Below are 10,915 nucleotides of genomic sequence, written 5' to 3' on the forward strand. Positions count from 1 at the left end.
TGCCCGCACCTCGCTCAGCCAGTGAGCGGGAACCGGTCTGTATGTGGGATCCGAACCCTCGGCGGGAGCGCCACCGCGCTCCCAAGCGGCGCAGTGTAGCAGTGCGCCACTGGGCCAGCCCTTTTTCTATTTCTGTGAAGAATGTCATTGGTATTTTGATGAGGATTGCATTGAACCTGTAGATTGCTTTGGACATTTTCACAATGTTAATTCTTACAATCCAAGAGCATGGAATATTTTTTCCATCTTTCTGTGGCCTCATCAATTTCTTTCAGCAGTGATTTGTAATTCTTGTTGTAAAGATCTTTCACCTCCTTGGATAAATTTATTCCTGGGTGTTTTTTTTTTGTTGGTGACTTATAAATGGGCTTCCTTTCTTGATTTCTTTTTCTGTTAGTTCGTTATTGGAGTATAAAAATGCTCCTGATATTTGAGTGTTGATTTTGTATCCTGCCACTTTACTGAAATTGTTTGTCAGCTCTAAGAGTTCTTTTGTAGAGTCTTTAGATTTTTCTATGTATAGGATCATGTCATCTGCAAACAGGGACAGTTTGACTTCATCTTTTCCAGTCTGGATGCCCTTTATTTCTTTCTCTTGCCTGATTTCTCTGGCTAGTACTTCTAATGCTTTGTTAAATAGGGGTGGTAAGAGTGGGCATCCTTGTCTTGGTTCCTGTTCTTAAAGGAAAAGCTTTCAGCTTTTCCTCTTTCTATGCCTGGGGTGAGATGATATCTCAATGTGGTTTTGATTTGTATTTCCCTGATTCTTTCAGCTTTTCCTCATTCTGTATGGTATTGGCAGTGGGTTTGCTGTAAAGGTTTTTATTGTGTTGAGATACTTTCATTCTATACCTAATTTGCTGAGAGTCTTTGTCATAAAGGGATGTTGAATTTTGTCAAATTATTTTTCTATGTCTGTTCAGATAATAATATGGTTTTTGTTCTTGATTTTGTTGATGTGACATATCACATTTATTGATTTGCATATGTTGAACCATCCTTGCATCCCTGGAATGTATCCCACTTGATCATGGTGTATAATCTTTTTGATGTGTTGCTGTATTCTGTTTGCTGATATTTTGTTGAGGATTTTTGCATTTATGTTCATCAAAGATACTGGCTGGTAGTTTTCTTTTTATTGTATCTTTGTCTGATTTGGGTATCAGGGTGATGCTGGCCTCATAGAATGAGTTTGGGAGAATGGCCTCTGTTTCAATTTATTGGAGTAGAAGAGAATTGGTATTAATTCCACTTTGGTAGGTTTGGTAGAATTCAGCAGTAAAGCCATCTGGTTCTAGGTTTTTCTTTGTTAGGAGACTGCTGATTACTGCTTCAATCTTGTTGCTTGTTATTGGTCTGTTCAGGTTTTCTATTTCTTCTTTGTTCAGTCTTGGTAGTATGTACGTGTCCAGAAATATATCTGTTTCTTCCAGGTTTTCAAATATGTTGACATATAGTTGTTTATAGTAGTCTCTAATGATTCTTTGTATTTCTGTGGTATTGGTTGTAATGTTTCCTTTTTCATTTCTGATTTTTGTTATTTGAGTCTTCTTTCCTTTTTCTTAATTAGCCTAGCTAATGGTTGGTCTATTTTGTTTATCTTCTCAGAAAAAACACCAACACTTTTTCATTTCATTGATCTTTTATATCATTTTGGGGGTCTCTGTTTCATTTAAATCTGCTTTGACCTTAGTTAATGCTTTCCACAGACAACTTTTGCGATTGGATTGTTTTTTTTTTTTTCAGTTCTTTGAGGGGTAGCATTAAGTTGTTTATTTGAAATCTTTCTATTCTTTTGATGTAAGCATTTATTGCAATAAAATTCCCTCTTAGTACTGCTTTTGTGGTATCCCAAAGGTTTTTGTATGATGTGTCATTATTTTCATTAGTTTCAAGAAATTTTTTGATTTTCTGTTTAATTTCTTCTTGGACCCACACATGGGTCATTCAGGAGCATGTTGCTAAATTTCTGTGTATTTGTATAGTTTCCAGAGTTTCACTTTTTATTGATTTCTAGTTTTAATCTGTTGTGGTCTAAAAAGATACTTGAAATGATTTCAGTTTTTCAAAATTTGTTAAGACTTGATTTGTGACCTAACATGTGGTCTATCCTGGATAATGTTCCATGTGCTGATGAGAAGAATGTGTATTCTGTAGTTGTTGGATGAAATGTTCTGTAGATATATGCCAGGTCCAGTTACTCTAAAGTGTAATTTAAACTCTTTCTTTGATTTGTTGCCTAGATGATCTGTTCAGTGCTGAGAGAATGGTGTTCAGGTCCCCAACTATTGTCATATTGGAATCTACCTCTTTCTTTAGGTCTAATTCTGTTTCTTTTATATATCTGGGTGCTCCAGTGTTGGGTCCATATATATTTATGATTGTTATGTCTTCTCTCTGGATAGATCCCTTTATCATTTAAATGGTCTTTTTTGTGTCTTTATAGTTTTTGGTTTAAAGTCTATTTTATCTGATATAATAGCTACTCCTGCTTGTTTTTGGTTTCCATTTGTGTGGTTTATGTTTTTCCGTTGCTTCACTAGTAGTCTGTGTGTGTCTTTACAGGGGAGGTGAGTCTCTTATAGACAGCATATAGTTATATCTAGATTTTTAATTCAGTCATTCAGTCTGTGTCTGAGTGGGGAATTTAATCCATTTACATTTAGGGTTGTTATTGAAAGGTATTGTCTTACCCCGGGCATTTTATATTTCATTCAGATGTTTTCAATATCTTTTGTTCCTTTCTTTACCTTTTATTGTTTATCTTCAGTGTTTGTTAGTTTTTTGAGGTGGTATGATAGTTTCTTTCTCTTTCTCCTTTGCATTTATGTTTTACCAGTGGGGTTTGTTTTTCTTATTTATTCATGTAGTGATTTTTGTTTTTTGGACTCTAGATGCAGAACTCCCTTGAAGTTTCTTATAGTGTTGGTCATGTGGTGGTGAACTCCCACAGTTTTTGTTTGTCTGGGAAATACACTATTTCTCCTTCATTTCTGGAGGATAGTCTTGCTGGGTATAGTATTCTTGGCTGGCAGTTTTTTTCTTTTATTATTTTGAATATATCCTATTCTCTTCTGGCTTGTAGAGTTTCTTTTGAGAAGTCTACTGTAAGTCTGATGGGGATTCCCTTATAGGTGACTTGATGCTTTTCTCTTGCTGTTTTTAGGATTCTCTCTTTGTCTTTTAGTTTTGCCAGTTAGACTACAATGTGTCTCAGGGAGGACTTTTCTGAATTGAATCTGTTTGGGGGATCTTTGAGAATCCTGGATCTGAAGGTTCATGTCTCTCCCTATCCCTGGGAAGTTTTCCATTATAATTTAATTGAATACGTTTTTAATGTCTTTTCCCTTCTCCTCCCCTTCTGGAACACCCATGATTTGGATGTTTGTGTGCCTATGGTTATCTGCTAGCTATCTTAGATTTTCATTTATTTTTTGATTCTTTTTATTTTTGTCTGCCTGCATTGTTTGGAAAAGACTGTTTAAGATCAGAAATTTTTTCTTTTGCTTGCTCTAGCTTTTGTGTTTTTTAAATTTGTTGAATGAATCCTTCACTTCCAGGAGGTCTGCTACATTCTTTTTTAAGTTATTGATCACTTTGTAAATTTCCTCCTTCATATCCTGGATAGTTTTTCTCACTTCATTGTTTTGTCTAACTGAATCTTAGTATATCTCATTGAGTTTCCTTAGGATTGTTGCTCAGAATTCCTTTTCAATCATTTCAAGGGTTTCCTGCCCTATGGGGTCTGGTACTTGAGAATTATTGTGGTGGTGTCATATTTTCTTGTTTTTCATATTTCTAGTAAGTCTACATTACGGTCTGGTCTTCTGGTAGAGTAGTTGCTTCTTCTCCCACTGTGGAGAGGGCTTTGAGGAGAGCGACTTCCTCTTGTAAATGTGTTTCATATTGACCATTGAATAGGGTATTTTGGTATTGTTTCTGGGCACATGCAGTAGTGTAGTCTCCATGTGGGTACTTTGACCATATTCATTGTTGGAGTTGCATGTGAATGCCTCTGTCACCTTGGCACAACGGCACTTAGTGGTTCCTTGCTGAAGCTGGTGACTGTGTTTTTGATCATTGAGGACATGGGTGAACTCTCAAGTTCTTGGGATGAGCACCTGAGTTCCCTGTCACTCTTTGGCTGGTGTGAGTGACCCTGGATGGGCTTGTTGGCACCCGGGTAGTGCCCTGTTATCCTTATGGGTGCACTGGGGCATACTGGACTTCCTCAGTTTGAATGGGTGAGCCTGGGTGGGGTTTCTCTTTCCTCTTTCTTGTAGGCAGAGGCTCCTTCTGGGTTCCCCAGAGGCTTCCTGTTGTTGAGGGATGGTTTGGTGTGGTTGGGAATTTTCTTCCTCACTGTGTTTGGGTATCCTGGGTTTCTGCACTCTGGGGCTTCCACGTGTGTCTCTCCCCAGATCAAAGCAGTTTTGTCGGCTGTGTATGTACTTTCCACACCCAGGTGCACTACTGCAGGGGCAGCATAATTCCCCTTGTGGGTTGGGCCACTGGTGTGCACTTGCTCATTTCTTTCCCTAAGCTCTGTTAGTGACTCTTCTTGTGTCAATACAGTCAAGTGGTCAGTGGGCCACCCGCATGGTGGTTGTGGCTGCTATGGCTGTGGTGGCTGCTACTGTGGCAGTGCTCCCCCCTTGTGGTGGAAGTGGCATCAGGCTGCCCTTGTGGCACAGGTGGCTTGGGTGGTGGGTTTGGTGGACCATCTGCGTGGCAGCAGTATTTGCAGCAGTGGTGAGCGCCTGCATGATGGTGCCCCACACTGTTGCTGTCTGTTGGCAGGGGCTGCTCTTTGCTCCTGAGGACCCTGTGCTCCTGTTGGGTGCTGGTGGGGGCGGCACTTGGCTCCTGAGGTCCCTGTGCTCCTGCTGGCTGTTGGCAGGGTCTGACCTCAGCTCTTGAGGTCCCCGTGCTTCTGCTGGCTCTCAGTGGGAGCTTCCCCCTATTATTATTTTTTTCTTTTAATAACCAGAATCCAGCCATTTGCAGACCAGTATCTAATACTTGAATTGATATTGAACCAGCTTCTTGCCCAGGGTCAGTACTGGAGTTGGTGTTTAGGATGGGATGGGGTTTTAGAATAAGTTCACTGGTAAAAACAAAGAAGCTTTTCTACTGGGGAAAGGGGACACAGAAATTGTTGCCAGTTTCTTCCTGCAGAAACTATCACAATCTTTGGGTTGCCACTTCTTTGAAGACTTTCTCATCAAGGCACCATTATGGAGGTTTATTCCTTAGTACCCATGACCACATTAGGGTGTTAGGTTTTCTCTTTGGTAATTCACTGGAGATTTCTATGTCTATTATTTTTCATAGAGTTCTAAGCCTCCATATAGATTTCTGAATTCCCTGGAAGTTTTCCCCTATGTAGAAGTACTTGTATTATTTGCATCAAATAGGAAAAATAAGCTAATTGAAAGCAAGCATACATTAATGTTTACCCTCCTGGAAACAGGATGTATTTCAGCAAGTATAGGAATAGAATGGAAAGCGGTTCCATGTGGATAGATACCTGGAGAGGGGGCAGCTCTGCGGCTAGCACAGGCCTTAGACGTGTCCCTTCATTTCTCTCTCAGCTTCCCTCAACCTCTGTTTTCTCATGGGAGAGTTAGACAAGATGATTGTTTGCCTTTGTGTGCGGATCTAAAATTCCCTGATAAAAACTTAGCAATATTGCTGATAAGCCAGCCCACATAACTTTAGTCAGCTAGCTAAAATCTTTCTTTACATTCCTGTCTATAAATATATATTGTCATCACCCCTTTCTCTCCTCAGTTTTCCCCATTCTTTGATTCTAAATGCTTAGCACTATGCTGGCCACATATTATTAAATAAATATTGGGTGAATGTTGAATATGTGCTTTACTTAAAAGAAAGTCAGTAAATAATTTTTAGGCTTAAGGCTGATGTATTTTTATCTACATTGTACCTTTTCAAGTTTGCTAACTCTTTTTCTCTTCTTTTGTTTGTTGTCTTCATAGCTTGCCTCATCCATTTGGAAGGAATTTGGCTCCGTGGGACACTGTAATGTTCACAGACATTTCCGAGGAAATTCTAAATAGTTGCCCTCTCTCTCGCTCCCCCAAATCTTAGCATATAGTGAAAGCCATGGGTACATGTTGAATGTTGTGGTAATAGAAGGGAATTGGTGAAACAATACACCCGTTCATGGAACTTTCTGTGGTCCACCCACAAAAGCCAAGTTAACAACTGTCACGAGGCCATTTCTGCACAGCCTGAGCTGCCATGCCCACAGCATGCACCCCAGTCATTCAGCACAGCCCATGGAGGTCATGTCTTCACCAATACTATTTTGATAATTTTTATATAGCAGAATCCTTATTCTATTTATAACTTCAGTTAAGTTAATAAGGCACTATAAATGAATTGCCTAAAGTAATATATTTGTCTGTTATCTTTCACTATTTCTACTTCCATTAATTTTTAGCTGTAAAATTGATAAATTGATTCTTACTACTATCTCTTTCCCTTTTTTACTATTTGTTTTTCAAATCTTATTTAACTGTCAGAGAATTTCCTTTTTAGGAACAATATTACACTGTAATATTTAAAAACGAACTACTTAAATTTGCATGCCCTATGCACATTTTGATTAAATTCCTGTTTTCTGGTGTCAGTGGCTTATGTAACCACAAATACTGTGTAGCCGTTGAGTCTCCCACTCTACCTTCATGTAATCATGGAAGTTCATCATGTTAATTCTATATTATTTTCCAGGACCTGTGATTGATGGTTAGTGGGATATCTGGGAAGTTCTTAATTTGATAATGACATGTGTATCTACTTAGTACTGTGATATAGATTACTCAATTTATGAATATATTTCAACAATTAAAACATTTCTATCCCTCTTTACTTGGATTTCTTAATTATTTTTTCAAAAGAACACTTTCAAAGAAGTCACACGTGGCATTATGATTTATAGACAGATACAATATACCAATATATAAAGATAATAATGTATAGGTAGATTACTATGAAACCCCAAAATTTTTCATAAGGAGAAAGGCATTGTCTTGTATATGTGGTTCATATGATGACCACAGGGATGTCAAACTGATAAAAATTATCGAGGTGAGAATTACTAAGAACTTATCATGACACACGGGCCATGTACGTGCCCATACCTCAAGTTCATGATAGGGTTTAAGTGGAACATCAGCAGTTTGTTCCATTACGGATAAAAGGTAGACTGATTTTTTTTTTTCCTTTTTTTTTTGTCTTTTTTCGTGACCGGCAACGGATCGCAACCCTCAGTGTCGCGCCCGTACCAGACTGGGACCGGCAACGGGATCACAACCCTCGGTGCTGCGCCCGCACCTCGCTCAGCCAGTGAGCGGCCGGTCTGTATGTGGGATCCGAACCCTCGGCAGGAGCGCCGCCGCGCTCCCAAGCAGCACACTGTAGCAGTGCGCCACCGGGCCGGCCCTAGACTGATTTTTTTGAAAACTTTAAATTTTGAAGTCATTTTAGATGTATAGAAGGTTGTAAAGATAGTAGAAAGAGTTCCTATATGTCCTTAACCCAGCTTCCCTTAGTGTGAATCTTGCATGGCCATAGTACATATGCCAAAAGTAAGAAATTAAACGTAAGTGCAACACTATAAACTGCAGTCTTTAATTAGGTTCCATTAGTTTTTAACTAATGTCCTTTTTTTGTTCCAGGATCAAATCCAAGATTTTATTATATTCTGTTGCTTTTGGTCATCTGTCTCCTTAGTCTCCTCTTCCTGGCATTTTCTCAGTCTTTGTTTTTCATGACCTCGATACTTTTGAAGCCTATTGGTTAGATATATTGTAGTATGTCCCTTAATTTAAGCTTGTCTGTTTTCTTATGATTGAACTGGGGTTATAGATTTGGGGGAAGAGGACCACAGAGGTGAAGTGCCTCCTTTTATCACAGCATAATATCTCATGATACCAACATGACTTATTACTGGTGATATTGACCTTGATCACTTGGTTAGGTGACCTCTGCCAGCTTTCTCTATAATAATGTTTCTAGTTTTCCTTTTTCATCCTCTGTTCCTTATAAGTGAGTCCCTAAGTTTAGACTACATTCAAGGACAGTGGAATTAAGCTCCACCTCCTGGAGAAAAGAGTATCAAGGAATTTTTGGACATTTGTTAAATGCACCATGGTAATTAATAAGTATATTGGAGATGATACTTTGAGACTAAGCAAATCCCCTGTTTCTCAAAGTTTTGCTTGCTAATTTTAGTATTCACTCTTGGATCTTGCCTGCAGCATTTATTGCATGTGTTCCAATGGTGATTTTCTACTTCTCTTATTCCTTCTACAGGTATTATGGGACTTCTCTAAACTATTTTTTTCTTTTTCTCCAATTACTTATTTATTTAATCATTTATTTATATCAGTATGAGTATGGACTTACAGGCATTTATTTTGCTCTTTAAGTTATAATTCTATACTATTACTATTTTGTTGCTCAAATTGTTCCAGCTTTGGCCATTGGGAGTTTTTTCAGGTTGGATCCTGACATGTCCTGTCCTTTTTTCCCCCTTAGTTTGGTTTTTAATAGCAAGAAGTCCTATGAAATAAAAATTCAATTCAAAAGTTAGCTAAAACATTCCTAAAACGTCATCAAATTTCATTATAAATGAATAGTGTTTTCCACCTTGTGACAAGTCTTAACATTTTCTTTCAACTAGACATTATTTAAATTTAGAACACTGTCATTCTTACATGTTAATAACACTTGCCACCCACTTACCTATATCTTAAGGCTTATGATTATAATCTTTTTTAAGCACTGCAGGAATGTTGAGTGAAAGACTTAGAGAAGAATAACTATTAACATTAAGAGCTTTCAAAAAGAAAAGTGAGAGATTGGTAAAGTCTTAAAAATTCCTGAAATTTAAGAGTTAATAGTTTTTGAAACAATATATTTTGTTTCTTTGAAAGATTATTATTAAAAATATAATGGAAAGATGAGTTTCAGAGAATTTCTGATTAATAAAATTGTCTGATTATAATGGGTTTTCTTAAGAAACCTTCAAAGGTAGGAGACACATATTCATAGACTCAGTGAAGAAGACTGCTAGAATTTAGTTTTGGAGAAGCTGCTTGGAACTTTGCAATGTAGAAGTCTGGTTTTGGCAAGTACAACCAACTTCTGGGGTGTTACTGAAGAATGCTGGCCTGGTGAATGGAGTTTTCAAAAGTGATCTGGACTAGGCTTTGGGGAGAGTGATGAAATAGAAGGTGCTAAATTAATGCAATGGGGGAGTTGCCTTTCTGGGTTTTTGAATTGGTAAAAGTTTGAAGAGGAAGAGAAAACAGGGTCAGCTGGGCAAAGGGGAGCTATGGACAGTAGTATTTATCCATGCTCAGGGTTGGGAAGAATTTCAGAAGTGAAAGAGCTATTTAAAGAGCTCATTCTCATGAAGATAATTTACATTTCATTTACTTACTTATGTTTACTTAATGTACTTGATAAATTCAAGCAGTACAAAAAGATCTTGTGCTTTTCTATAGATTCTGTTCCAAAACCGAATTCTGATTTTCAGTCATTTGTCAACCATCATCACTTGGCTTTATGCTGGGCCCCAGATGGGTATTGGTTATCAGGGGTACAGCTGAAAGATCCAGTCTGCACATTGAAGGCTCTTCAGAATAGTGGGTACACTGGATAGCCTGTAATGCACATACAGAGCAATGGCCAAGGTTGGCATGGATTACTTTGGGAGCACAGAGCAGGGACACCTAAGTTGGAACAGTAGGTGAGGAAAGACTTCCCAGAGAGCAGTCCCCTGTGCAGAGCTATAGAGAGAGTGTGAGTTTGCCAGCTACAGGTGGGAGAAGAAATTTTCAGACAGAGAACTGTGGGTGGAAAGTCACAGAGCCCCGAAGGTCCTTGGTGTATCCTGGGAACCGCTAGGAGTAGAGCCTGGCTGGACTAAAGGTGATGGTAATGGAGTGGGAGAGGTGGGCAAGGTGCGCCTGTGAGGAGCCTTGCAGGCCATGTTTGAACTTCTGAAGTCTGTGGGAAGCCTTTGGGGAGTGAAGGAGTCCTGTAGCTCAGTGCTGGGTCCCTCCCTTCGCCTGTCACCTGGAGGCCATCAGAAGGTTTGGTCTTACTGCTTCTGCCAATGCTTGGTTTGAGGGTCTCTGTTGGTAGGCGGTGTGGCTAATACAGTTCTGTTTTGTGAAGGTGGGGCTTTCCCGCTCAATCTATACTGCAGAATACGTGGAGTTTTCAGGTGCAGTGTGTGTGGATAGATGTAGTCAGGCTATGAACGTGTCGAGAACATTCCATTAGGGCAGGGCCATGCCTAAATTAGTGCCAAGTATAACCAGGTGCTTAGTAATTTGGTCTGTGACAATGTTGGGGCCATCCTATTGCTTCACATATTTTTTCTACTTCCTTCTTCACAGAACCACCCCATTAAAGGAAGACAAACTTCTTTCTTCATCAGTGGAGTCTATAACGCTTAGATAATTTAGCAATTATGTACTTTTTTTCTCTAAACATTTAACACTAAAGTACTGCAGACCCCTAAGAAAGCAAGGGTCTTGTGTATTTTTTTTCCATTCTTCTTACAGTCAAGTCCCAGGGACCCACTATGAAGAAAGGGACTTGAATTTGTGTGAAAGTGAAATAATTTGTGACTCTCTCAGACAGGGACAGACCTCTGGGGCAACAATAGTGTCCACTCTCTTTAGAGTGGTGATATCTTTAGGACAATTTTTAGGGCCTTGGTAAGTCATTAGATTTTTCTGTACCATGGAAATTTTCATTCAGTGGGATAGGACAAATTCTAATTCTTTTCTCAGATTGTTAGTGGAATTTATTCATTCATTGATTAGTTCATACAACAATTATTTCCCGAGTGTTTATTCTATGTCTGGCATTG

The 10,915-nt window shown here is 38.8% G+C and overlaps 1 protein-coding gene across 1 annotated transcript in view; it reads left to right on the plus strand.

The window, feature by feature from the left end:
* The window catches only part of LOC103587660 (chromosome unknown open reading frame, human C12orf75), a 33,782-nt gene extending 27,510 nt beyond the window's left edge, over window positions 1-6,272 (plus strand). Inside the window, exon 6 of the mRNA XM_008569175.1 lies at window positions 6,000-6,272. The gene's annotated coding sequence lies outside the window, so the exon portion shown is untranslated. The remainder of the gene's footprint in view (window positions 1-5,999) is intronic.
* Window positions 6,273-10,915: the final 4,643 nt, after the last annotated feature.

Source organism: Galeopterus variegatus, unplaced genomic scaffold, assembly GCF_000696425.1.
Source record: "Galeopterus variegatus unplaced genomic scaffold, G_variegatus-3.0.2 Scaffold472, whole genome shotgun sequence".
Classification (NCBI taxonomy): Eukaryota; Metazoa; Chordata; class Mammalia; order Dermoptera; family Cynocephalidae; genus Galeopterus; species Galeopterus variegatus.